Here is a 27,939-nt window from a genome sequence, read left to right as displayed (position 1 = left end):
GTCAGATTGACCACAGGCCATGGTTTGCCAACACTGTTCTAACCCCTGATAGGCCAAAAGCCATTTCAAGCTCACAACAACCCTCTATGGTAAGTACAGATGAGAGAATTTAGGCAACTTGCCCAGAGTAATAGAGCCAGAAAGGGGCAGAAGCAGGATTTGAATCCAGGCCATCTGTCTTCAAAGTCAGAGCCCTTAACCACTTATAAGTCACTCATCCTTAAAATACACTTACAAATCATCATCGTATCCTTTCCCCTTTCCTTCTTCCCTCTCTCTGTCCCTTGTTCCTGAGTTCTTTGTGCTGAACGTTTTTTTGAACATCCATAATATGCCTAGTATAGTGCTGGGCACTTTGGAGAAAACATCAAAAGAAGACAACACGTAATCCCTGTGGTCCATTGCTTTATAATTCCATCAAGGGGACCAGACATATACAGAAGAGGAACAAGACAATGTCGGGGGAGGCAGGAGGACTTCCTTCCCACTCTGGAGGGCTCGTCTCACATGGAGGGAGTCCATGCAGGTAACGCTAATCTCCATTCTCCACTCAGCCCTCTCGAGAGAAGAGGAGGGACATCCTCTAATCGGAGAGCTATGAAGGAGAAATGGGCACACGGAACCAAGCTCCCTCCTTTCCTCTTCCCCTTGGGAGCCAGGCTGCCCACAGGAGGCACTTGCTTTGCTCTGCCCCTCTGTGGTATAAATTGTGTAAGGGCAGGCTCTGACCTATGGGGAGGCACCTTCCCCAGCGCTGCCTGGGATGGGGACTAGGCAGTGAATTCTGCTATTCTAATAGCAAAGTTATCAGTAATGAAGATGCTGTTTTGGTCTCCATATGCCCTTTTATTTTGTCTGGTTTCTCAATTAGTTTGTAACTTGCTGGGCATGCAGGGCATTATTAATTGGGTCTATTGAATCCTCCAACAGAAAAAGTAAAACAACACAAGAGAAGTGTCCTCTGTTTCCCCCTTCCCCTTAAAAAAAGGACTGAGATTTCTATAGAGTTGGGGGGTGGGGCGCGGAGAGGGAGTGGGGAGGCCACTGGGACCTTAGATGGAGGGTGGGAGGAGAGGACCCCTTCACCAAGAAGACGGGCAAGTCTTCAGGGGTGAATATGGTTTGGATATGCTAAGCTTTTTACAAATGTTGTTGCTGTTTGGAATCGGGGCCTTGGGGCTCTCACACTTTGAAAATTTTTCCCCCAGGCCTCTTGTCTGAGAAAAACAAAGTCTGTCCTAGAAGCTTCCTGTAGGACATAAAGGATAATTTCAAATGTCCAGGGCATTAACTGAATCATAGAAACTTAATTAGAAGGAACTGTAGAGATGATTAACTGAGCCAAATTCTACAGTAACAAATCCCAGCATAGGCTGCCTCAGAATCACCTGGGGAGTTTAAAAAAAATACAGATGTCCGTTTGCCTCTCTATACATTCTGATTCAGTAGTTCTGGGACAGGAGCGGAGTAGGGAGAGTATTTTAACAATCTTCCTAGGTGATTAGGCAGCAAGGTTTTGTATCCCTGACAGATGATCTCCTAATATTCATTTCAACACTGCCAGTGGCACAAGCTCACCAACTCTTAAGACCTGAGACAGCCATTGCTGATATTGCAGTTGAATATGGTGCCCGGTAATTTCCATTGCCTGGATCTGACCCAAGTCCTTTTTAAGTGTCGGAGGCATTGAGCATTTTGCAAGGGAAAAGCATCAAACTACCAACTGTCAGAGACACGCTCATCTTGCTCACCCAATGTCTCCCTCAGTTCTTGACCTTACATCAGAACACTCCAGTCATGTCTGCGCTTCTGCATTTGCATTCGGCTCTGGTAACTCCAGTCTCCCACTGAAATTGATCACTAACTTCCAGGCTCCTGACTCAATGCTAGCTGCTTTGACATCTCTGACATGGCTTGATTTTCTTTTTTCCTTCCTTTCCTTTTGTCTCCTCTCTTATCTTCTCCTCTTCACCTTTACTGAAGTAGAAGTGATGTACAATAAACTTCACATAAGTAAAGTGTACAATTTGATGAGTTTTGACATATGTATACATCCATGAAACCATCTCCACGATCAAGATAATGAACACGTCCATCAGTCCCAAAAGTTTCCTTGTACCCCTTAGTCATCTCCCCCTTCCACCTCCCATCTCCAGGTGACCACTGAGCTGCTTTCTTCTTAGCTGTTTTCTGACCAGGAGCTCTCACCTGGTGTTGCCCCAGGCCAGTCACCCTCCTGAAATTCATTCCGCCTACCAGTGTTCTGGGTTCTAGCCTCAGACTTCCTCCCACTCCTACCCCCTGGCATAGCCCCTCAGCTGGGGTCGGAAAAGCCCTAGTTCCAACCTCTAGATGATACTGGATGCATTTAATTCATCCTAAACATGATAATTCTTCAGTTAGGAATTCACTTTTGGTGGCTAATATGAAGTTACAATAATAAACACTACTTATAGAACAGCTCATTGGCACCAGGAATTGAATTACACAGTAATATATAATAATAATTTTTTTCTCTCATAGCCCTCACACTAGCCATATAAGGAAAGTCCTCATTCCTCCATGTTGCCCATGAGAGGATATCATGACTGACTTAGTCAAACGCCTTGCTGAAATCTGGATATACTATTCTGTAGATTGTTTGCTACAACAATTTGAAATCCTAGCCATAACAGACTTTTTCTTCTGAAATGCACTATTTCCCTCATTAGAAACTTTCCTGGTGTGGTGTGCTATACTCAAGATAAAACAAAGCGTTCTCTTGGGGGCCAGCCCCGTGGCTGAGTGGTTAAGTTCACACATTCTGCTTTGGTGGCCCAGGGTTTCACCGGTTCGAATCCTGGGTGTGGACATGGCGCTGCTCATCAAGCCATGCTGAGGTGGCATCCCACATGTCACAACCAGAGGGACCCACAACTAAAAATACACAACTATTGCTGGGGGCCTTTGGGGAGAAAAAGGAAAAATAAAATCTTAAAAAAAAAAAACACAAAAATACCCCCACAAAGGGTTCTCTAGATTCAGAGTCACTCACAATACTCTATTATTCTGTATTGATCTTGTTTCTAGTAGACCAGGAATTTTAGATGTTTTGTAGGTAGTCTGTATTTGAAATAAATATTGCTTGACTCTTGATATGGCTGATTTCCAAACTGATCAGAAAGAGACCTCTGTTTGCCTTGGCAGGGGATGTGAAAAGCAGGATAACTCCTCCTACTCCCACAAAGATGATGTGTGAAGTGGATTCTCCCATTCAGAATTTATTTATATTAGTCCCGAATCTGCGGAACATCTGATTTTAGCATCTGATGCTAGCATTTTCTTCTCATGAAAGGTGATTTTCTGGGCAAAATGTAACAAGAACATTACAGGACTACTAGGATTTTTTTTCTAAATTGTAGCAAAGATAGTATCTAAAGTCATAGAAACTTTACCTCCAAAGGTAAAACGATACAGATTAAATCTACATTAAAGATTTGGAAATATCAACAATGGCGACAGCAAAATACATTTGTTTTAAGATGCATGAAGCTAGTTCATTCAGTTTCATAGACATAAACCATGAGTGAATCGAGTGTCATTTCATTGTAGGGCCCCTTATACTTGTATCACCCTCGGGGACATGAAATAACTGGCCTGTTATTGAGCTCCAAGACTTTCCCATTAGACCCTTGGACAGCATGGTCTCTGGTCCTGTTCTATCTTTAGGGAAGTGCTTCCTTCCGGTCAGTGACTACATATAAATTTGGTTTTCTGTAGTTTTTTCAGATCAAGCTCCTTTGCATACTCATTCATTCATTCAGCAAAGATTTCTTGAGCATCTACTATATTTTAGATGCTTGTGATGCAACAGTAAACGAAAGAGAAAAAGTCATGGAGATGATATTCCAGTAAGGAGACAGATAGTAAACGAAATAAATCAGTAAATACACATGGTATGGTATACGGCGATATGTGCTGAGATGAAAAATAAAGAAGGGAAGGGGATGGGAAGTTGTGTGTGTGTGTGTTGGCAGAGGGATTACAGTTTTAGAAAGTGAGTTTCCCAGAACACAGGGCTTAAAACTAAAGCTTATGGGTTTTTACCTCATTGGTGAGAAAATTCTAGGGAAGCAAGAGTGAGAGACAGGAGTAGTGAGGCAGAGAAGGTGGAGAATCAATGCAAGGATGGGTCCCACAGTAGTCACCGCTTGACTATCCAGAGTGACTGACGGCTGCCTCTCACAGGACTGACTTCCAAGAGGACGTAAGAACCATTATGTCTCAGGGCATTTTGTCCAAAGAGAGGAAGAGAGAAGAATTTTTCTGTGGGCTCCTGTATCCCTTTGGGGCATTAACTTCACCACAATTCTGGGTTGCATGTATGTGGGCAGCAAGCAGGTCCTGTGGCATCTTGCATAACTGGGGAAGTTCTGAGGTGTGAGATGAGGGGCGTATGGTGTGGGCATGAAGGGAGGTATTGCTGGGTTGTGCCCATGTGACATTGGTGGGAGCCCCCACGGGGTTGGATGTTGAAGTGGCAACTGGAACAGAACTAGTAGCCAAAGCCCTGGAGACAGGAGAAACCAATAGGATCTGAGGGGCTGTGTATGAAGTGTCTGATACAGAAAGAGTGGCCAAGGGCAGGAGGCCCATCAAGAAAGTGACATTTAAGTAAAGGCCCTAAGCTGTGCGATTATGTGGGAGAAGAGAATTTCAGGCAGAGAGAATATGAGCTAAGGTGGTAAGGTGGAGGTATATCTGGCATGTTCGAGGAATAGGGGAGGCCAGGGCATATGCAGTGGTATGAAGGGGAAGGAAATAGAAGAAGAGGAGGCTGGGGAGGTAGCTGGTGGTCAGCTCACACAGGGCTATATGTCTTAGACAGGTTTGGGGTTTTACTCCAAGTATGATGGAAAACCATTGGGCAGGGGGAGGTCCCTACCGAGTTCTGGCATGATCTGAGTAACGAAAGGATCCAACTCTGGGGCTGCTATGTGGAGAGTAGACTCAAGAGGCCAGGGTAGAAGCAGGGCAACTGGTCAGGAGGCTACTGTGGTGTCCAGATGTGAGGTGGTGGTGACATGGACCAAGGTGTGCAGGTGGTGAGAGGTGGCTGGATTCTGGATACACTTTGAAGGCAGAATGCCAACAGGATTTCCTACTGGATTGGATATAGAGGACATGAGAGAAGGAGAGGAGTCAAAGATGCTTTCAAGGTTTCTGTTCTGAGCAACTAGAAGAATGGACTTGCCACTTCCTGAAATGAGGAAGACTATGAAAAGAAGAAGGTTCAGGGCAGAATGACAGGAGCTCAGCTTCAGATGACTAATGTTTGTGGTGGCAAGTGTGCAGCTGGATGGTGGAGAGATTAGGACCAGAGATGTGACTTTGGGAGTCGCCAACAGATAGATCACGTTTAAAGCCACCAATTTGGATGAAATCACCCAGAGGGTGAGTGGAGGTAGGAAAGCAGAGAGGTCTTAGGCCTGAGCTTGGAGGTGTTTAGAGGTTGGGAGGATGAGGGGAAAGAGCAAAGAAGATTGAGAAGGTGTGACCAGAGATAGAGAGAACACCAGGGAGGTGCCGGAGCCTAGAACCAAGTACAGACAAGGCTCCCCATGTTTGTGAATTGCAGAATAATAGCAATTATGTGAAGGCTGGTAGAAGGATTCTGGTAGAAGGCTGCCCCCTTCCTTTGTGGGTACCTCTCAAGGGGGAGCCACCCTAAGTTTCCACTTTATTTCCTTATCTGTGAAAGGGTAACAATAGCATCTCTCTTAAAAGGTTGTTGTTAGAAGATTCCACAAAGAGTCTCATAAACTGTTAGGTAACATGCACAAAGAAGGCTTCACAACACATGTTAGTTACATCAATGATGTCAGTGCTCAATCTGGTCCTTCTTTATTCCTCTCTTGTCCTCTCCTTTGTCTCTTTCTCTTTCTCTCTCTCCTTCTTTTCCTCCCTCTCTTCCTTCTTCATTCTTTTTTCTTTTTTGGGCAGGAAAAAGAACCTGGAGGGCAGAGTTTTGCTTTGGAGGGTATTTCCTCCAGCGTGTATAATAGGATGTTAAATGCAGCGTTTTATGTTTTTTCCTGAGTTTTGACTTGTGGCCAAGTCCCCAGAAGCCTGAGAATAGTGAATGTCAGATCAGCATAGAAGAAACGCTGAGATCGTGAAGTGGGTTTTGTGACCCTCAGCTCACGTTGGGGTATATAAGAAATCTGTGAAAGAGGCAAAAATCAGAGGGAGAGAATTTCTTTGGAGAGAGTTGTCAGGGTGCTGGGATTTTTCCCTCACAAGAAGCCAAGTGAGCCAAGAGTACCTTTTGGGGACTTGACATGTGTCCCTGGACATTGGGGGACTCCAAGGTCTGGCTCCTCACGCATGTCTGAAAATCTAAAGGCTAAAGACAGGCTGAGCAGCTGGCCAGCAGCAGAACAGAGAGACAAGACAGCTCAGTAAGCAGCTGAATGCCCAGAGTTGTGCTCTTCTAGCACTAGTTTTGACTGCACTGAAGAAATCCAACTGAAAGTCATCTTGGAAGGGACCCTGGCTGAGAGGACCACTGGGCATGGCGGGGCAGCCCCAGTAAGGGGTGTGCAGTGTGAGGGTGGGGGACTGCCTGAGGCCAGGGGAGGTCATAAGAGCAACATGAGGCATCATTCAAGTCAAGGGGAATGGAATCTTCTTGCCACTGGACTCCAGAGCTGGATTGCCCAGGTTCAAGTCCACGTTCTGCCATTTTCTAACTGTGGGCAAGTGACTTACCGTCTTTGTGTTTTAATTTCTCCACTGTGCTATAATAAACCTATTCCCAGGGAGCACCTGCACTAGGTTACATCCATGCAGGTCTTTCAAACTCTTTCCTCTAATCCTTCCTGCCCTGAGCTCAAGTCTAAGGTTCTTGAACCAGACACAGTGCGTTGGAGGGGAAGATAGGGAGAAAGAGGGCTTCCTCCTTCCTGATGTTCAAGGCTCTTCCTCTCTCCTCCCCAATAAATTTCCCAACCTAAGGCGGGCCCAAGCAAGGGAGAAAGGAGGAACTTTACATAAACACAAGAAAAATAAAAAATGAAAATATGGGTAAGAGATTGCATTGGTCTTGCCTGGAGTTGTTATTATCTGGAAGTGACTGGAAAGCCTGTACGATCATCCTGAGACGTTACCCAGGGTGGGGAGGACAAAGACCAGAAGGGGCTTAAAGCGGACATTCGCAGAAAGGAACCAAGTTGCTTTTTGCTCGTAGCGAGTCATGCCTGACAAACTTTCAATAAAAGTAAATTTAGGGCTTGTTTTGAAACTGGCTTTTCCAGGAATTCCTTCCAATTCTGCCCATAGGCCTTTAGAGCAGAGAAACGTCTTTCAACCCTCTCACTCCAGGGATCTGGTAAGCAGTGGTATTATTTCCGGGAGTGGTCACTTCCCTTCCGTGATCTCCAAATGTTGCTTGAAATATTGGAGTTTCCGATTTCTCTAGGAGAAACCTGGGCATATTCTGAGATGAGGAAAGGTGGGACTTGTTGGCCTCAATGCAAATCATTCACGAAGAAAACTTTGAAAACCTTTTTCATAGCTTTGATTTTTGGCAAAGTGCTTTGCTAAGTTATTCCCCAAGGTATAGGAATTTTTCTGGGTTTCTCTAAGTGTCTTGGCTATTCTTTTTTCTTGAGCAATTTTCTAATTTTATTTATTGTTTATTTTGTTGTTATTCATATTCTTCCAAGAGATCCCCCTGTGGCTTGAAAGTTCCAGCTTATATTTAAAGTTGCCCCTGAATCGTCCGTCTTCCTTGCCTTACTGTTCAGGTATCTGTCATTTTGGCAAATAACAGTTACCAGCTGTGATTAAAATATGGAGCCAATACTTTAGGACTGACACAGAAGATGGTCTTCCTGCAGGACAGATGGCACCTCCGGCATTGCTCAGACGGGCCATCTAAGCCCATGTGGCCTTGGATGGGTGCCTGAGGTCAAGGGTCAAACCAACTTGTAAGTGGGCTCCAGGCCAGCTTAACAGATGGATGAGGATGGAGACAACTAGCAGACCACACAGGGCCTAAAGAGAGTCTGTGCACAGGGAGAGACTGTAGCATTTTACTGTCTCCCCAAAGAGGCCCTGGTACTTAAACACAAAAATTATGATTAACCGCAGGAGTGAGGCATTTAGAGAGAGATTTCTACGTGTCCCCAGTCAAATGCCCTCGGGCACAGAATCAAGTGAGAGAACTCTGAATCTCAGCCTTTGTCTGAATTGACCAAAACAGCTCCTTTGGGGCAGAAAACTGGGACTTTCCATGGTCTGATAATGTTCTCTCTTCTGGCAAGTCCTGAGGGTAGAGTGAGCACTCTCTGTCTGTGTGGTCCTGGGTGATCTGGACACTGAGTGATGGCCCCTGCTGGCTACGGGGGCAGAATGAGGGGTGGTGAGGCAGCCCAGGACTGCGGCGGAAATGGGTTTTCAGGACTTTTCCTCTTCCTCTTTTATAACATTTTCCTCCTGTCTTTTTCTTCTGCAAAGTGTTTGTGCCATAAATACCCTGCCTGTTGCACAGCTGACATTCTGGAGTCATCTCTGTCTGTGGCAGTTGGCTGGCTCTGGGTCCTGCCAGCCAAGTGTCGCAGGTGCCCTTGCAGAGGACAGGGCTGGGAAGATAAAGAACATCATGTGCTGGTCTGCAGATCTAAAGTTATTTTTGTTCAACAGGCAACACGCTTACCTGGCCAGGAAGGTTGGAAATGCAAGACGTCCAGTGTGTGCATTCCAGGACACAGGAGCGAATTTCTAGGGAAAGCTAGAGGCAGGCCAGGGAGGCAGTGCACCTGGAGGCTGTGTAGTTGGAGAAGGAAGGGAGATGGACCCTGTGCAGACAGATGAGCTGGAGTAGAACTCTGCTGATGACAAAGGAAATGTGCCATGATTGGCATGTGTTCTTCCTCATTCCAGGTGACAGAAAAGGCAAACAAGTGGGACAGCTGAGTGCACTGATAGCTAAATTTTTCAGACTCAGTTCTACTTTAGGCTGCATATCTGAGTTAGAAAGGCTTGATTTCCTCCACCCAGAGAAGATGGCTTACAATGGTGTGCAAGATTCAGTAGGGTAATCACAGAACTGTCTAATAGAAGAGCTGGCTTGCAGGTGAGGCCCAGTATCCTAGGTGTACCTAGCTGGGCGCCACCTTTATAAAAGTGTGTGAGGAAAGGTACCTACTCCACGTTCAGCGCTACACTCATAGCCTTGGTTCTTTGCCCCTATCCAGAACTTATTTTACAGACCTCACTGTTGGCTAGACGTTATCCTCAGCACATTACAGTTGTCAACACATTCCATTCCCTGTGACATAGGTACTATTATCATTTGTGTTTTACAGATGAGAGATTTAGAAACTATTGCAAGGTCACACAGCTAGTGTGATGCAGACTGGAATTCAAACCCTGGCTCCAGAGTCCATACTCTCATCTATTTGACTGTGTTCTACACCCCATGACTATAGGTAATTAGCAATGCTCATGTCTTTGTGCATTTCTCCCCCACCAGATGGAGAGCTGCCTATGGACAAGAATCATGTCTGGTTTACCTTCGTTTCCTCCCAGCAAGTAACACAGTGTTTGGTACCTAGTTGGCACTCAGTGAATGTATTTTTAAACCACAACTCTTGGTGCCAGTGGCCATGCCATTATCTCCTCTGTGGCACAAAATGTAGAATAAACAGCTTTCATTTTTATTTTGCATCCTGGCTCCCACTCAGACTGTTTGCCACACTCCTCCTGGGGCTCTGTGCCCTTGACTCTTCCTGAATGTTTATTACTGCAGGAAGCAGCTCAGGATGAACAGCCGGCTGCCAGCTAGGTGTGACCAACCTCTCCGGTCTGTTTGTTCCGGCCACAGATAGCCACCCACGGCACAAAGCGGCACTTTGGAAAGTGCCTCCTCCCTCAAGATTTCTCTCCTCTGCCCCGGGAAGTTGCCTAGCAACCTCACTTCTTCTGTCTCTCCCCGCTTCATGTGGAGCACCATTCTTATTTTCATTACTCCATCACCAACCTCCAAACTCTCTTCTGTGCTGTTAACCCTTTGCATCTCTCTGCCTCAATGTCCCCTCATCAAACTTTACGCCATCTCCATTTTCAACACAAACTCAGCCTGACCCAGAAAGCGTCCCTCATTTTCTTGTCTTTTACAGCTTTGTAGAAGTCTTTATAACATCCTTTTAGTATTAACCTCAAGATCAAACTACCAAAGAGAAGCAAAAAAACCACATTAAAACAAAAAAATGACTAACCGGAATTTCCTAGGGGATTTATTCAAGCTTCACATAACTCTCTTTTTCCCCCTTTAAAGAAAAATCAGATCATATCATATACCCGTGATGTATGATACCATCACATGTGTCATCTGTGGGACATAAAGATGGGATGTGATATAACATAACATATGAAAGTAACATGCAACATTTTCACTTATTCTGGCACCGTAAGATGTTTTTCCTCTGTTTGCCCCACTTCAGGGCCTAAAGAAAGGAAAACTCCCGCCTCTCTCTTGAAGGCCATCAGCAACAGTGGCCTGGTAATTGCTGGTATATTTGCTGCCATTTTGCCTGCTGTTGGCTAAGGGTGCAGCCATTGGAGACAGATGACAGCTGGTGCATCTCCAACCCCACCTCTTCTACAGAGAAAGGCAGGCTCCCTGGAAAATAGAGGGAGAGTCACCCCTTCTCAATACTGGGCCAAGGCATTTCCTTGGTCCCGGCCCTGAGTTTTCATAAATACATGTATGTCTCCTAGTTCCTGACTCCAGACTATTTCATCTGCTAACCAGAGAAAAATGCAGCATACTGCCTCAGTCCTGCTGTCAGAGGAGGAAACAGGAAGAAGACGAGCTGGTTAGGGTCCAGGGCTTTATTTCACCAAGAACACACAACCAGTGACCTTCTGCCATCTATAGCATACAACCAGCAACCTCCAAAGTGACAAACTGCTGATAGGATAACAGGACTCTACCACTCTGGTGGTCCCCAATGTTGCTTAATATTCAGAACAATCCTCAAACACAGATTCCAACCCTGTGTGGCTTCACAGGGACCTCTGTGATCTGACCAGAACAGCCTGAGAGAGGGGCATGGGTAACATCAAGGACAGCACAGCTAGGTGTGCCTTTGCCATTTGTCAAAGGGGAGGGGATTCTAGACTCTTTCAGGATCACCTTGTACAGTTGTTTAGGTTGCACACCACACAAGCTGCACAACCACGTGAGACAGCTCTGGACCTTTTAAAGCTCATTCTTATTCAGCTGTGGGGAGTGTCCATAATTCCTCCACCTTCATGCTCCGTAATTTTTCTGTCTCTCGTATCTGTTCTACTGAACAAATAGCTATTTGTATAACCATATTTGCTTCATATTGGACTTTAAAATTGATTCCAAAAAATTCTAATCTGCTTCTCTTCTTTTTGCTGAGGACTGGTTTCCCAGTCAGGAAGAGGCAAAGGCGGATGGAAGCAGGGGTGCCATTAGATCCAAGCTCAGGCTCACCTCTCCTTGGCTGAATCCAGACTCCCAAGTTCTCTTTCTTCTCTGGGTGCACAGCCTCGTGTCTAAATCTAGTCTAACAGCAGAAGTGTAGGAGGGGGCAGGTGGGAGAAGCCGGATCCCGGGTCCAAAGAGAGCTGCACAATTTCATAATAAGAGTCTTTATCTAAACTCTCGTCCCTCTGGTAGTTGCACTAGACTAGTTCTTTCTTCCTTATCTCTTGGGCTCAGGAGACTGGGTTGTGTTAAAATTACTGCCACAATCCATGGCAGGAGAGCTGGCGGGCGCGACGGGGCGGGCAGAGTGAGGTTGCACGCAAATTTATGTCACAGGATGAATTCTTCTCTACGGTGTTTCATTCCTGCAGAATTGTTTTCAAGACGTTAAGTGCTGAGCTTTGGGGGAACTTTGCTCAATGGAATGAGACTGGGGGAGAAATGTCACCCTCAGGAAAGACAGGTATTATATTAGCTTTATATTCCTGTTACATTGACAAAATCACGACTGTTTACAGAGTGCTTGCTCAATGCCAGGCACTTAGATAAAGACGTGTTTACATTAATTTTCTCACTAGTTTCTGTGAAGTAGATACTGTTAACTTTTCCTATTACACAGATGAGGAAACCAAGGCTCACGGAGACTGAGTCACCTCTGGTGGCTAGAGACCATCCAGATGTCAGAGCCCAAATGCCTCCTTCCAAATGACCTCACTTTAAAAATTCATTCTGCTCCGAAATAATTTCTCCCCTAGGGCAGAAAAATCCACAACCAACAAAACAAGAATCGAGAAATACAGTTAACTGCTGACAGGCAGCAGCAGCTGGGAATGGCGTCTCCCTGGACCTATCAGGCCCTCCAGTGACTGAGTCGGTTTTGAACACAACCTCTCCCTTCTCCTCTCAGCCTCCCCCTGATGCGCTAGCTTGGAGCACAGATGCTGGATTCATTTGAAGGAGGCGCCCATGAACCTCTTTTCCCTCCATTTCTCTTTCCGGTTTGCAGCTTAAAGGAGGAACCATGTGATCCTCAGATCAAGAGACACATCCAAGGGTGGTTTGGCTACATCTGCTGCTGTCTCTGTGCTCTCATCTCTGCTGCTGGGTCTGGCACATGCTTCCTTCTACACTTGCTTGAGGTTTGTAATCTGAGGTCCACTGCATTTCTGGGAGAAATAAAGTGAGCTACCTGGTCGGCATAACTACTCCTGAGGACTTAGAATTCACAGTCGGAGGAATGGAAACCAAGAGAAACAATAAGACAGTTATCTCCTCTTGAGTCATCTGTAAGCAGGTTTTGATCAGAATAGGGAGACACAGAACCACCAAACTCCCACAAAAATTGAGTCGTCTGGGCCCCAAGACTCAGCAGTATAGACCAATCATATTAAAATTGGAATCAGACTCTCCATGCCAATTTGCTGTTCCTCCCAAGGACAGCCCCACATAGTTGTGTAGGTTGAACACTGAACAACATAGGGAGCACCACCACAACATAAATACAGAAAATTTGGATATCTATTGCAACAAATTTCTGGCAGAGAGCAGCAAAGTACCTTGATGAAGGGATGCCTTATTGTAATTCATACAAAGCTGCCCCATGGGCTAGTGGTGAATCTTACTCTTCCTGGTGAAGAAGGCATATGGCTCAGTGGCAGGGAAACCCTGAAGTGAGGACAGCGGTAGACAGGAAGTCTGCGTGAAGAGGTGAAAGAGCACCCAGGTTTGAAGACTGCTTTGCCACTTACCAGCATCAACTCTGCATAAGTTCCTTAACTTCTGAGTCTCATTTCTTATCTACATGATGGGCTTAATGATAGTAGTACTAATATTGCAGGTTTATTGTTCAGACTAATAATATACACGTGTGTGTGTGTGTGTGTGTGTGTGTGTGTATGTGTGAGTATGGTAGGCTATATCTATCTATCTATCTACCTATTATCTATCTATTGCCTGGCCTATGTTAGCCATGTGAGAAGTTATAGGTGTTATTATTATAAACCAGAAAATTCGAAGTTAAAGCCAAGATCCTTGGTTGGCAATATGCCACAGCAGGTCTGCTCAAGTTTTCCAGCTAGCCCTCAAATAAGAAAATGACTTACAGGTGACAAAATTGGTCAAGAAATTCAATGTAAAATCAAGGTTATCTATGATCTATAGCCAGAATATCCAATACCAACATGAAAAATTTTAGAGCATTCATTGTTTGCTATGATGAAATTCTGTTGAGTTGCAAAAAGAAAATGAATAGAAGATAGTAGGATTTCTGAACAGGTACAAATATTCACTTATTCCTTCTTTGACAAATTGCTTACTCTGTGGCGAGCACTGGGCTATGAGGTATCGAAGCAGATAAAAAGGTGTTAGTATGGATTAGGCTAAGTAACAAATAGACCTAAATAGTAAATGTGTCAAGACCGTAGAAGACTGTATCTTTCTCATATAAGTGTTCTGAGGGGGTGCTCAGGATGAGAGAGCAGGTTTCTTCCAGGTTCCTCCCATCTGTGGCTTCTTCATGCCTGAAGACCTCATCGTCATCTGCTACTAGCCAAAGAAAGGGCAAAGAGCAGAGGAGCAAATGTGATGACTTTTTATGGTCCAGGGCAGGAGGTAGCCCATGTGACTTCTACTCACATTACATTGGAGAGAACTGAGTCATGCAGCCACACCTAACTGCAAGGGAGGCTGGGAAATATTGTTTAGCTTTGTGCCCATGAAGGAGAGAACAAATATTGTTGGGCAGCTAACGGTGACTTCCCAGGAGGTCAATCTCAGGTGATGGGACCATGCCATACGATGACTGGGAATTCCTGGACATGGAAAAAGAACATTTGAACAAACTGTGATTGGAAGTGAGGGGGAGAACAGTGCTGTGTTCTGAACAGAGTCACTGGGAAGGCTGTGAAGTGAAGAAGCAAAGCATGCCAGCTTCCACAGAGGGAGTTGGCAGCCACGAACAAACAGGCCTATCTTTACCTGTGTACAGGGTGAAAAGAGACTGTCAGCCACCCAGGGAGAGTGTTACCATCAGTGGTGCTGTTTGCTGGCACTCAGGATACCTTCCTGACCTGCCTCAAACTGTTCCCAATCAAGGTCAAGTTGCTCAATCTGGGTCTTGCTGAATATACTTCAACTATGTCCTCTGTGCGGGGAGAGGGGAATCACTGACTCGGAAGAAGAACTCTACAGGGGAAATGGATGTGATAAAGAAATGGATGTGATAAAGGACACATGTGCAGGTGCTCCAGGCCCGTGAAGACCTATCTCTTCAGCTCATATTGAAAACTACTGGATCACCTAGATCTGAATTCTGGTCCTTACAACAGATCTGTGGATCTGTTGGGGTGGGGGGCAGAACTCTAAGGTGGCCCCAAGATTCCACCCGCTGATGTACACACTTGTATAATCCACTTAATTATATGTGGAACCTGTGAATGTGATGGGATAGTTGCCCTCTTGATCAGTTTATGATAAACAGTGAGGGTGCTGCGTAGGCACTTTCATTACATTATACTGTGTAAGACTCACAATTACACATTATATAAAGCTTCAGCATAGCAAAATGGAGAGAAACTCTCCTGCTGGGTTTGATGAGGTAAGCTGCCATGTTGTGAGATGCCATGTGACTAGCACCCAAGGGTGGCCTCTAGAGCTTAGACTGACCCCTGGTTAACAGCCAAGAAGAAGACAGGAACCTCAGCGCTACAACTGCAAGGAACTAAATTATTCCAGCGACCACGTGAGCTTGGAAGATAGCCCCAAGCCTCACATGAGATTGCAGCCTCTGCCCACACCTTGATTTCAGAGCAGGAGACTCAGCTAACTTGGGCCTGGCTTCCTGATGCACAGACACTTTGATATAATAGATTTGTGTTGTTTTAAGCTGCTAAGTTTGTGGTAATTTGTTACACAGCAATAGAAAACTAATATAGGGTACCTAGGTAAGTCACAATTTTCCTGAGCCCCCAGTTTTTTGTTTTTTTGTTAACGTCTAAAATGGATGTTACTTTTAGATTTATCGTAAGAATCACATGAGATAATGCATCTAAAAGTGTTTTATAAATGATCAAGTTACCCACACTGGTAGAAAAGGTTTATTAATAACAGGCAGTAACACCATAAATTTACGCTGAAGGGAAAAACAAGGAATTAAGCATTTGTTTTAAAAAAGTGTATCTAATTAGTGTTTATTTTTAGAAACCATTCTGGTCTTCCCTGCTATTTAATGATCTATTTTTTCACTCCTTAGCAATCAGAGTTAGCAAGGCCTTCTGGCAAGAAATTCAGTGTGATTCTGGGGCTGCAAACCAGAATGTCTCTGAGATGGATCGCATTGTGTAGGTTATTCCTATTTAAGAAGTAGCTGCGAGAAGGTTCTAAACATATTCTGCCCTCCAGGGAACTCAAGTTCCAAATCTTTCTGGAGTTGCTTTCATAGTGAAAATAAGAACTGGCCCAAAGACTTAAGGACAAGACAAAATCAGCAGAAAGTATCAGCGTCATTGGCACATATTAGTTGAATGACCTTTTAATTTGTAAATCCTCCAAGGCTTTGTCTGTTTGACTGAATGGAAATATAGATATGAAGTGGTTTTGGAGAAAATTTGGGAGATAGGAAGAGAATATTGTCATTGGTCAGCCAACAGGTTTTTTGGAAAGATCAAAGAAATAAAAATCTTCATCATTGCTATTGAAGAATTTGCAATCTTAATTAAGAATTCAAAGTGGTCCAAAACTTTGGAAAATATTAGCCAAACAACTGACCAATGATTGGAAAGTATAGGTAAGCTAAATCTACATACCCTGAGATTACAGAGTACAGAGGTATTGTTAATGAAACCTCATATTTGCATTCTGATTTTGTAGCATTCCAATAATTTTAATGCATCCTACTCCATGTCTATCAGAATGGCTAAAATTAAAAAGTTTGACCATAATAAGTGTTGGATAGGACATGAAGGAACTGGAAATTTGACACACTGCAAGTGGGAATGTAAAATAGTACAACCACTTTGGAAAACAGTTTGGCAGTTTCTTAAAAAGCTAAACATATGCCTGTCAATGATCCAGCTATTCTGCTTGAGATATTTACCCAAGTGAAACGAAAGCATATGTTCATACAAGAAATTGTAAACAAATATTCATAGCAGCTTTATTTGTAATAGGCCCAAATTAGAAACAATCCACATGTCCATCAACAGGCAAATAGATACACAAACTGCGGTATGTCCACACAGTGGATTACTACTTGGGGATGAAAAGGAATGAGCCTTTGGTGCACAGCACAAGATGGAAGACTCTCAAAATAATTATGTTGAGTGGGAGAAGTCAGACAAAAAGTACATACAATGTGATTTCATTTATATAAAATTCTGGAAAGTGTAAAGAAATTTATAGTGACAGAAAACAAATCAGTGGTTGGCCAGGGGACTGGTGGTGTAGATAGGGGTGGGAGAGAGGGATTACCAAGGGGCATGGGGAAACTTTTGGGAGTGATGGATGTATTCATTATCTTGACTGTGGCGATGGTTTCATGATGTATCTGTATATTAAAACATCACTATACACTTTAAACATGTGTAGTTTATTTCATGTCAATTATACCTCAATAAAACTGTTAGGAGCAATTATTTTTACACATTTTTGAAGTTTGATTCTCATAATAAAAAGTTCTGAAACTCTTAGGGAAAATATTATTTTCATCTTTAAGATAGGAGAAATACGGTTCCAAGGGGAAACTTAGGTTCCAAAGGACTCAAGTTAGGACAAGAACCTTCTCTATTCCAAGAACGTGTTTGCTACCTGGAGCTGTCTCTGTGATATCTAACAATCAAAACAGCTCCAGATCATTTCTTCTTGATTCTCTATTTCTTGGCATATTGGTTTCTGTATGGTAGCAGTTCTCAAAGTATGGTCTGTAGACCCCTGGGGATCCCCAAGACCTTTCAAGGAGTCTATTGAAGTCAAAACTATTTTCATAATAACACTAAGATACTTGCTTTTGTCTTGTCTTCACAGTTGCCCTGATGCTCCAAAGACAATAGTGGGTAAAACTGCTGGGTCCTTAGCACCAATCAAGCACCAAACCATATTAATGGTCATTATTTTCTTTACTGCTAGGAACTCATAGTAAAACAAACATAAAAACACTGTAAAATCAAAGCCATTTCTATTTAAGAATGTTCTTGTCAAAGCAATAAAAATTACTAATTTTATTAATTCTCAGCTCTTGAGCATATGCCTTTTTAATATTCTGTGTGACAGAATGGGAAATAATCATAAAGCCCTTATGTTGCATACCAAGTTATGTCTATTGTCTCAAAGGAAAACGCTTGTGTGATTGTTTGAATTGCAAGCTGAGCCAGCCACTTTTTTCCACTGGATCATTTTTCTTTGAAAGAAGAGCTGACTAACTACAGCTATTCAGACTTGGGTATTAGGCAGACATTTTCTCAAAAATGAACTAAGTGAGCCTGTCACTTCAAGGAAAACAAGTGACAGTATTAGCTGTCAATGATAACATTTGAGTTATCAAGCAAACATTAGAAAAGTTAGAATTTTGGAAAACTTGTTGACATCTTCCCAATACTTTTCTAATAAACTAATGGTGATATTAATGAGTATGCTTTTTAATTACTGTATAATGAAATGTGTCAATATGTGGAAGGTCTGTATAAATTAGTGAGTCAATATTTTCCAATGACCACTTTATAACATGATGTTATAAAATCACACATGGATAAAAGAGCCATTCAAATTGGATTCAAAGTAGGCCAATGGGTTTACTATAACAGCATATGAAAAGTCCATGGATATGTTATCAGATTTGATTCTATATTGCAACTAGCCTCTAAGCAACTACCGCTTGTTGAGTTTTGGTGTAGTATCAAAGAAGAATATCCACAATTAAATCTATTTTGACTTCAATAGAAAAGGCTATTAAATATATACCTTCCTTTTCCAGCTACATACCTGTATGAGACTGGATTTTCTTTACATAGTTCAATCAAAAAATATCACAACAGATATGAGAATTCAGCTATCTTTTATTAATCTGGACATTTAAGAGATTTATAAAAATGTGATATAATGTCACTCTTCTTACTGCCTTTTTTTTTTGTTTGGGAAAATAAAATTATTTTTCATTAAAATATGTTATTTATGTTAACCTGTAATGAGTTTGTTACTATTTTTTAGTGGATTAATAAATACATACTGTTTAAATCTGTTTTAATTTCTAACATGGCAGACATGGATAGACATAATCCACATAAACAAAATCTCTTTGGGGTCTGTGGTAGGCTCAAGAGTGGCCTCCTAAAGTTGTCCACATCCTAGTCCGCAGAACCGTGAATGTTCCTTGATGTGGCAAAAGGAACTTTGCAGATGTGGTTAAGTTAAGGATCTTGAGCTGGGTGATTATCCAGACTATCTGGATGAGGCTGATGTAATCACATGGGTTCCTGTAAGATAGAGGCAGGTGATCGGGGGAGCTGTAAGGGATGTGATGACAAAAACAGAGAATGGAGTGATGCGAGGAAGGGATCATGAGTCAAGAAATACAGGTAGCCTTGAGAAGCTGCAAAAAACAGGGTTACAGACCCTCTCCTCAGAGCTTCCGGAAGGAATCAGCCCTGTTGACACCTTAACTTTAGCCCAGTGAGACTGATTTTGGACTTCTGACCTTCAAAACTGTAAGGTATAAAATTACATTGTTTTATGCAGCTAAGTTTGTGGTAATTTGTTACAGCAGCAACAAGATAAACAATACAGCGCCCTCAGTAATTTTTAAGAATGTAAAGTGGTCCTAAGACCAAAGAGTTTGACCTCTCTACAACTCCCTACTCTATGGTAGCCCAATGACAGCTTCAGTGGAATCAGATCCTGGACAGAGAGGAATGGCCCAAATACTACCCCATGGTCCAGAGAGGTCATTAGTGTAAGTGGTCCTTAGTGTACGACTAATCCAGTCTCTTCTGGAGCCCCAGGGTGATCGAAGATAACCTCGGAGTGCCTTCAGAACCTGGAACATAGAATGTGCTCCATAATTATGTATTAAATAAAGGAATTAATAAATGGGCCTCCTGTTCTTTGTCACTTAAACAGCCACTCAAGACAATAATATGGTTTATGGAGCACCTCCTCAATGCCAGGCACTGTGGGCCACTTAATGCTATTAGCTTTATTCCATACAGCAACCTGCAAGGTGGGTCCAGAGGGGCTAAGGGACTTGCCTGAGTCACATGGCAGGTAAGTGGCAGAGCCAGGTGTCAAATCTATGTCAGTCTGACCCTCAAACCCAGGTTCTTTCCTCCATGGTCTCCGTGGATTTGGAAGAATTTACCCAGTGTCAAATAGGCAGTAACCGACAGGTGGTATTTATGTATTATACCACATTAATTTCATCTGGCCAGAAAGTAAGGATGAACCTAATCAGAGAGACAGGCCTGGGTGGGGATGGGCAGATAGGAAGGGTGAGTGGGCAATTAACATTTCTTGATTGCTCGTGATGATCATCAGCTACTTTTATTTCGTCAGGCATTGTCTTCTGAGCTGGCAGGATCTCTTTGGCAATTTGTCCAAAAAGCCACTTGTTTTCATGTGGATGAATTTCTTCCTCTCAGATTTTAAATGAAAGGAATAGATAAGTTCATAGTAAGGAAACAATGGCTTAGTTGCTTGTGTCTCTGTGACAAGCATTATCTAATACAATTTACTGGAAATTGTTATCATTATCGGCCGTCTACTGGCGGCAGTGCACACTCAGAATGGAGCGTTACCAGGGTGCCTCTGATCCTTAACAATTTTTCTTTTTGTTCTGTTTCATTAGTAGATATTTTCTTGCTTTGCCCTTAACCTAAAATAAAACATCAGAGGGCTGACCAGTCCCTAAGGGACCTTTAGCAGTTTCTTCACTGTTGGATGGCTAATAAGTTAATTAAGCTTCCTGTTAATTAACTTTAATAATTAGCTTCGATATGGTCCTACCAAATGGTTATTACCTTGGCTACAGACTGTTAACTCAGTCTGTCAATCAGAATGTCTGCCCACATTACTGAGGGGCAACCTGACCTGTTGGGCAAGAAATACAGAACTTCGCCAGCTCCTTTTGTCTTTGGGAGAGCAGAGCGCCAGAAAGGGAAGGAGGATCTGTATCCAATCTCTTAACATCCAGACTTCTGGCCTTCTTAAGGTATCTCTCTTTTAATGAGGCATTGGCAGAATGAGTCATCTTGTCCTAATTTAAATCTAATTCCAAAAGACAGATCTGGTAAAAAAAAAAAAAAAAATGGACCGATTTTGGAGGTTGTTTTTTTTTCTTTTAAAGGAACCTTTCCTTTTTTAGAAAGACTGACTCACAAGAAGCCCTCAATGGTAAATCAGTGTCTGTGCTGGGACTGCCTTTCCAGTACGCTGTTTTCCAACCCCCCATTGGCTTGGCTTGTCCACGCCTAGAGACTATCACTGCCCTGCAAGAACACGGGCAGACCGGCCAGCGAATAATGAACGCAGGCTTGAAAGCAGCACGCAGCGCTCTCTGGCCACAACGCCCTGCTAATAACTTTTAGAACTGCTTGATGTCAGGCCGCACATGGAGTGGAGATGATACTTGTCAGCTAATTTGGCTTTTAATACTCTGAACATCCTGACTGATCTGAGGTTTTTCTGTAGCCAAATCGTCTTGCCTGTTAAATGTGTAATGAATGTATTTAGGAAACTTCATTTTACGTGTTTAGAAAAACGGCCTTGAAGACTCGTTCGTGCTCTGGCCGGAGAGCCTTGGGGCTACTGGAGCCGGGTGCTGACACGCAGGCACACGAGGGGGCAGGGGTGCCAGCCCGCCTCCCTTGGAGCGCTTGCTGCCTTTCTGTTCAGAGCTTCAGAAGAAAAAAATAATCCCAAATGCTGATATTTTTAGTTCCCACTCACTCTTTGACTATGAATAGGAATAGGATTGAAATTTCCACCAGTCTTCAAAGCAGACTTACCTTTAAAGCAAATACCAAGGGTTTGAAAACTCATTCTAGGTGGAATAATGTTCACATAAACAGAGGAGGCCTTAGAAAAGAATCAAAGAAAACAAAAGCCCTAGAGCTTTCAGCAGAGTTGGGTTAAGGTCACCTCCCCAACCCTTATGACCTCCACAGGGAGGGAACAGCAGTGGCTTCCAACCTGAAAGAGAATACACCAGTGTCACGGGAGAGAGGGGCCAGCCTGGAGTCAGGGCTGGCCCCGGTGCCTCAGGGGCGGTCCAGCTCTCTCCAGGGTAATTGGATCCCTTGTAAAACCAGTACTGTACTCAAGGAAATGACCTACAGGGACATGCTGGGGTGGATTCAAATATTTTCTTGTCACCCTACAGCACCAGAGACTGGAGGGAGGCAGGGATAGAGAAGGGAAGGGAAGGGAGGGGAGAAATGCAGAAAATAAAAACTAAAACATGGCCGAGGAGCAAACACATGCTGATGGAGTGTGAGTAGAGGAGAGACCGCTCAAAGCCCTTTTGGCTTTTATATGTCCGTCATTCCCAGGACAGCTGAGCGCCAACAGTGGGAAGCCAAATCAGGATGTGCCTTGTAAACTTTCATTACCTCAGCCCTTCTGAGGAAGTCACCCAGAAGCTCATTCCAGCTGCCTATAAAACCTGGTAGGAACTGCTGGCCAATTCCATTAAAAAAATTTTGGGGGGGCCATGAATACTCAAAAACACCAACATCAGATACATTACTTTTCTTTTTCAGATCACAAAGAGGAGAAATCATCATGTTTCCTATATTAATTTAGGAATCTGGAACATATGAAAAAGTTGTAAATATCATCTAGAACCCCTCATAAAATCTAATATATGGTCCAACACGTCTCACACTCTCAGCATATCTTCAATTCCTCTGTTCGCTTGTCCTTCTTGGCACACCCAATAAAATCCCAAGCTTGGATCAGATCTGCTGTCCGTCTTACTTGTTCCTGCATCTAGTCTGCAGAAACTGTCAACATCATGCAGCGTGGGGCCAATATAATATATAATTCACAACCTCTCTCTTCAGCTGGGCCCTCATTGGCACTTTTCATTCCTTTTCCTAAGCCTGGGTTCCAACAGCTCCCCATCTCCTCCATGACTCGTGCAACAATCTCCCCTAAGTCAATAATATAATCCCCACCAGGCTTCTCCGTTCCTTCTCAGTCCTCTGTTTCCTGTTTTACCCTCTGCCCAGGCAGCCAGCTCAGAACCCAGAGAGGCATCCTCAGTCTTACGCCCTTCTGTGTCTTCATCCACTTCTAGTCTGCAAGACCTACCAGAGCTCTCTCTGAAATGTCCTCCTGTCAGCTCTTCTCTCTCTGTCTCCACAGACACAGTGGGTGTGAAGCCAGGTCCTTATCACCTTTTGCTAGATTACTGCAATGGCCTCCAAATGTTTTCCCTTCCTCCTGTCTGGTCACTGTATTGTCACCTCTTGTTTCTTGCCTCACATCCTTTGTCCGCCTTTTAAATGAGCCATTGCTGTGACAATCAGCTTCCAACAGCACCTCACCTCAGCTGCCCTAAGGCTTCCCTTGCCCAGAGTGTTTGGTGCCTGCCAGAGAGCCCTGCACTCATGGACATCCTGTGGGGCCTGCAGAGGTGAGGGATTTATTGCCGCTCTTGACCAGTGAGGGCTGGAAGCCCCTGAACACATGCTATCATTTATGGGGTGGTGACCACCTGAAGAAGGCATCCCCTAGGGGGCTGGCTCGGAGGCCGAGTGGTTAAGTTCGGGCTCTCTGCTTCAGCTGCCCGTGTTCGCGGTTTGGATCCTGGGCATGGACCTACTCCACTCATCAAGCCATGCTGTGGCGGCAACCCACATACAAAACAGAGGAAGACTGGCACAGATAGCTCAGGGCTGATCTTCCTCAAGGACAAAAAGAGGAGGATTGACAGCGAATGTTAGCTCAGGGAGAATCTTCCTTACCAAAACAAAAGAATACACTCTTGTATTGGTTTTCCCTCCTTCTGCATTTTCCCATCCCTATTCCTGGAATCCCTTCCCAAAGTAAAGTACCTACATCAGCAGTAGACTCAGGCTCAGCACAAATGTAAAGAAGCACAAATCCCTTCCTTCTAGGGCTCACATCTGAAGTAGGAATGGACCCGTTGTCAGATAAACATAAAACAAACACGGCCCAGGCAGGCAGCTATCGTGCACAGAGCTCCCATGGAAGCCCTGGGGAGAGCACAGAACTGGGCCTTGGTGGGTCAGGGAAGTGTCCTCTGCTGGGTCAGAGGTGACGTGGAGGGTTGGGAGTGTGGGCTGGGGGGGCGGGGCCGATGTGCCATTAAATGCTTTGAATGAGCAAATTTAATGTTCTTAGGCACCTGGATTTCTTAACAAAGAAAAAAGGTTTAAGCTGCATGCTTTATTCCATAATATACTCTCTGGCTTGCCCATATTTTAGGTCCGTTAATTCCCACATGACAAGAATGTTACACACCTCACAGAGCTGGTTACTTAGTTGGTGCATATCGGAGTATTTTATGGCAGTTTTGCAAAAGCTGAGATGACTGAGGAGAAGAAAAACCTAGCTGTCTCAACTCAACCTTAGCACTGGGGTGGTCACTACCCTAATAAGCAAGCATGTTAAGATGAATTAGGAAGCTTCCCTATTTTCCTGTTGACTCTTTTACTATAAGATGGCAATCTCTAGATCAACCAGCAGCAACGCATCCTGGAACATGGATCCAGCACAGCAGGGCATATACCAGGCACCCAGCATCTGGCCAATGGGAGTCACTAGGTTTCTCCTGGCAACATTGGTCTACAACTCGAGCTGTGATGAATGCCTTCCCCTTTTTCTTCCCTCCCCAGCACCCGTCATCTCCTCCAGGGATGAAATCAGCTCTTTTCTCTATCTTTGCTTTCTGAGTCACCGCTCATTTTTCTCACCTGGGGTCTAACTTGAAGGCTTGGCAAAAGATGAGAGTAATTTGTAGATACGTTAGACCTTGCCACCTTCATTTGAGCTTCCCTTCTGGTCTGGAGAGAGGCTGAACTTTAAGATTAACTAGGAATAGAGCTCCCTTTCTTTCCTTCTAAAATTTTTCTCCTTCTTTCTCTGATCCCCATTCCATTTTGGGGTCACGTTCTCTTTCCCACATATGCCTGTGTTTGGAGCTTCCCGGAGCCATGCAATTTCAGGATGCTGGCTGATAGAGCATCAAATGAGGGAAAGCATTTTCTTTTTCATCCTTTTTTTTTCTATCCTAGTTTGCACCTAGGAAAAGTCACATTGAATACCAAGCTGTGCCTTGGATATATGTACTTTTAGAAAAATGAAAGTAGCTTTATATATTCTGAACAAGGTTTTTAAAATGTGTCCTCAAGTTCTTTGATACTCCTGCCATCAAAAGGTGGAGGCTAGCTCCCTTTCCCTGGAGTGTGGGCTGTACTTGGTGACTCATTTCTAATGAAGAGAATGTGGTGGAAGTGATGTTGTGTGACTCCTGAGGCTAGGTCATAAAAGGCACTGTGCCTTAGTCCTTGCTCTCTCTCTTGGATCGCTTGCTGGTGGGAGAGGTGGGGGAAGCCTCCCCAGAAGCTGACGCTCTAACCCCAGTCAAGTCTTCAGATGACTGCAGCCCTGAGGGGGCTGGAGGGGCTAAGGCAATATCTCTCTGTTACGTCAGAGTGGCCAAGGCTGTCAAAGCCATGACCAAAGACAGGGGTTACTTAGGAATTCTTAGTTTGAGAAGCTTGGTCCATGGACAGATAATAGAACTTGTTAGTTTTTTGTTTACTCTCTCTTTTCCCAAAGAATGTGCAGCGACTTACAGCAAAAAACTCTGTACAAGGAAGCCATAAGTACAAATAGGAAATAGAAAATCAGGACCAAACAAGGAAATGATAGTTGCTGAGCATAAGAGGCAACATAGTTGCAAAGTTTAAACTTAACCATGACTGTGGGCTTCCTAGTAGCCATGGTAAAAATGGAAACTCAGCAAGCTCTGTAGCTCTTATTACTGACAAGGAAACAAAGCTTTTCTTAGCATCGAATTCTCCCGTGAGCTTTAATATAGAATCTGATCCAGGTAAAAGACAAGGCTCTCAGTCATACTTTTAGAGATGTTGTATTAGCAAAGTTCGTTTAGTCGTTGCTTGTGTTCATTAGGAAGGGGGAAGGAAAGTGATGGAGCTGAGCACATGGTGAACTACAGAAAATAAAAGGAATTCCTTTGACCTAAGTGCTGCTAGGCTTTCTGAACGTGGCAGGTAAATGTATGTTAAAATATTTTTGATCTGAGCTGAGCCACTTGCTGTCTTTTCTCTTTTTCTGTTGGCATATATATAGCACGAAATCACTTCTTGGGCAGTAATTTAAAATAGCCCAGTTTATCTCTCTGCTTATATTCCAGGTCTTGGTTTTCGTTTATCAATTCTTTCTGCTATCTTGGACTTTGCCTGAGAATGTGAATCCTGCGGCACATCCCATCGCATTCCACCAATTCCTGACCCCCTGTTATCCTCCCCACCCACCCTGGGCTTTGTTCAAACGCCTGCAGGGAGGCTGCATGGGCAGTGGAATGCACAGACGGCAGTAGCTGGGCTGTGGGGACTGTGTAGGGGCCTAATTCGTTGTGGCAAGCTTTCTGAGAGCTCTGCTCCAGTGCATGCTTCTGAGGGCGAGCTTGCTGTGTTACTGGGCGGGGGGTGCCATGCAGCGGGCCCAGGCCACAGAGATAAAGAAGACAAGTGCCCGTGCAGCTGCAGAGCCTGGGCTAGCGTGACGCACCTGTGCTCAAAACTGAAGGAGGCATCTCTCTCAGTGTCGGGCAAGGGCGTCTCTCCTGCCTCATCCTGGTCCTGTGTGACTGTATCTGTTAGGGTTGAAATTATGAGCTGAATTATGTGAAGATGTCCAGCATGTGGCCTGGCACGTAGTAGATTTCAATTAATGTTGGTTTTCCCCTTTTCTTCTCCTCTTTTCTTCTCTATCTCTTCTCCTCCCCTCTTGCTTTTTTCTTTTTCCTTCCTCTCCTTCCTCCATTCTGCAAGCATCTGAGAAGCAGAGCTGATGTGTTTTGAATCCTTTTCTTTAAATCTTTGCCCTGGCTTTTCCTCCATCTGGAATTTTAGTCCTTCTCTTCGCTTAGTTACTCCATCCTACATATCTTATAAGGATAAGCCTTTGCTGACCTCCCTTTCCAGGTCAACGTTCCCCAGTGACTGTTTCCATTGCACTGAATAGCTCTCCTTTTTCATTCTCATCACATCGATTATTTTAATTTCATTAGTATGATTACCTGATCAAAACAAATTTTACATTTATTTGTATGATGACTTCCTTGAGACTGTAACATGATCCCGGTCACCTTTCTATTCCCAGGACTCAGGACAGTGTCCGGCACGTAGCAGGCATCAATAATCATTGGTTCAATAAACCAATGAATCAGTGAATGAAAACGTCGAGTTGCATGAGTTGTGCCAGGTGTAGGCCAGTGATTCACGGCTTCTGTGTGATGAACATGAATATTTCCATCTACTGGGGTGTGCTCAGCACTGAGGAGACCACGGACATCTCAGGCTGCTGGGCGCCAGATGCCCAGGGGACCAGAGATGTCACATCCTCACGTTAACACGGGAAGGACAGCAGGGCTAGATTAGGTGGCCTCATAAATAAAGTACAGAGTCTCCAGATCTTTCTTCAGTACTCACTACATACCTGTATTAGTTTGCTAGGACTGCCACAGACTGGGCGGCTCAAACAATAGAAATTGATTTTCTCACAGCCCTGAAGGCCAGAGGTCTGAGATAGGGTGTTGGCAGAGTCAATTTCTCCTGAGGCCTCTCTCCTTGGCTTGCAGGTGGCCCCCTCTTACCACGTCCTCGCGTGGACTTCCCTTTTGTATGTGTCTGTGTCCAATTTTCTTCTTCTTATCAGGACATCAGTCACATTGGATTAGGACCCACCCTAACAACGTCATTTAACTTAATTACCTCTTTAAGGACCTTATCTCCAAATATAGTCACATCTGAGGTCCTGGGGGTCAGGACTTCATCACATGAATTTTGGGGGAACACAATTCAGCCCATGACAGTACTGCTACGGTGAACTATTGCTGACCAGCTGAGTGACCACAGGCAAAGTGTTGAACGTCTCTGTGCCTCTATTTCCTCATCTGAGAAAATAAAAGTATCGCCTCCTTGAGTGATGTGAGGTCAATGAGTTAACACCCGTGAAGCACTTGAGACCATGGTGTGTGATGAGTACTCAGTATGTGCTCGCTATTAATGTTATTACTTAGCCCTAAGAAAATTATTGTGGGCAATTCAAGTATCACAATTGGTCTCTACCCGCAACATGTTTGCAGGACCCTTAGATTGAAGATAAAACTCATAAATAAAAGCAACTTGAGGCATTTTTCTTAACAGGTGGTTTCTCGGCCACCACTTGGGGAAGGG

At 44.0% G+C, this 27,939-nt stretch overlaps 2 long non-coding RNA genes across 3 annotated transcripts in view; one reads left to right on the top strand and one right to left on the bottom strand.

Moving 5' to 3' along the window:
• LOC138923288 (uncharacterized) overlaps positions 1 to 11,720 on the bottom strand; it is a 43,580-nt gene extending 31,860 nt beyond the window's left edge. For both annotated transcript variants that reach the window (XR_011436732.1, XR_011436733.1), the window contains exons 1-2: positions 11,510 to 11,720; positions 8,699 to 8,870 (exon numbers count right to left, since the gene is read on the bottom strand). This is a non-coding gene — a long non-coding RNA (uncharacterized lncRNA). The remainder of the gene's footprint in view (positions 1 to 8,698; positions 8,871 to 11,509) is intronic.
• An 8,885-nt stretch (positions 11,721 to 20,605) lies between these two features.
• Positions 20,606 to 22,445, top strand: LOC138920077 (uncharacterized). Its single transcript, XR_011430735.1, has 3 exons — positions 20,606 to 20,696; positions 22,036 to 22,151; positions 22,246 to 22,445. It is a non-coding gene; the product is annotated as an uncharacterized lncRNA (long non-coding RNA).
• Positions 22,446 to 27,939: the final 5,494 nt, after the last annotated feature.

This window comes from Equus caballus, chromosome 2 (assembly GCF_041296265.1).
Source record: "Equus caballus isolate H_3958 breed thoroughbred chromosome 2, TB-T2T, whole genome shotgun sequence".
In the NCBI taxonomy this organism is placed as follows: domain Eukaryota; kingdom Metazoa; phylum Chordata; class Mammalia; order Perissodactyla; family Equidae; genus Equus; species Equus caballus.
Note: the sequence above shows the minus strand (reverse complement) of the source record. Positions and strands in the feature narration are given on the sequence as shown.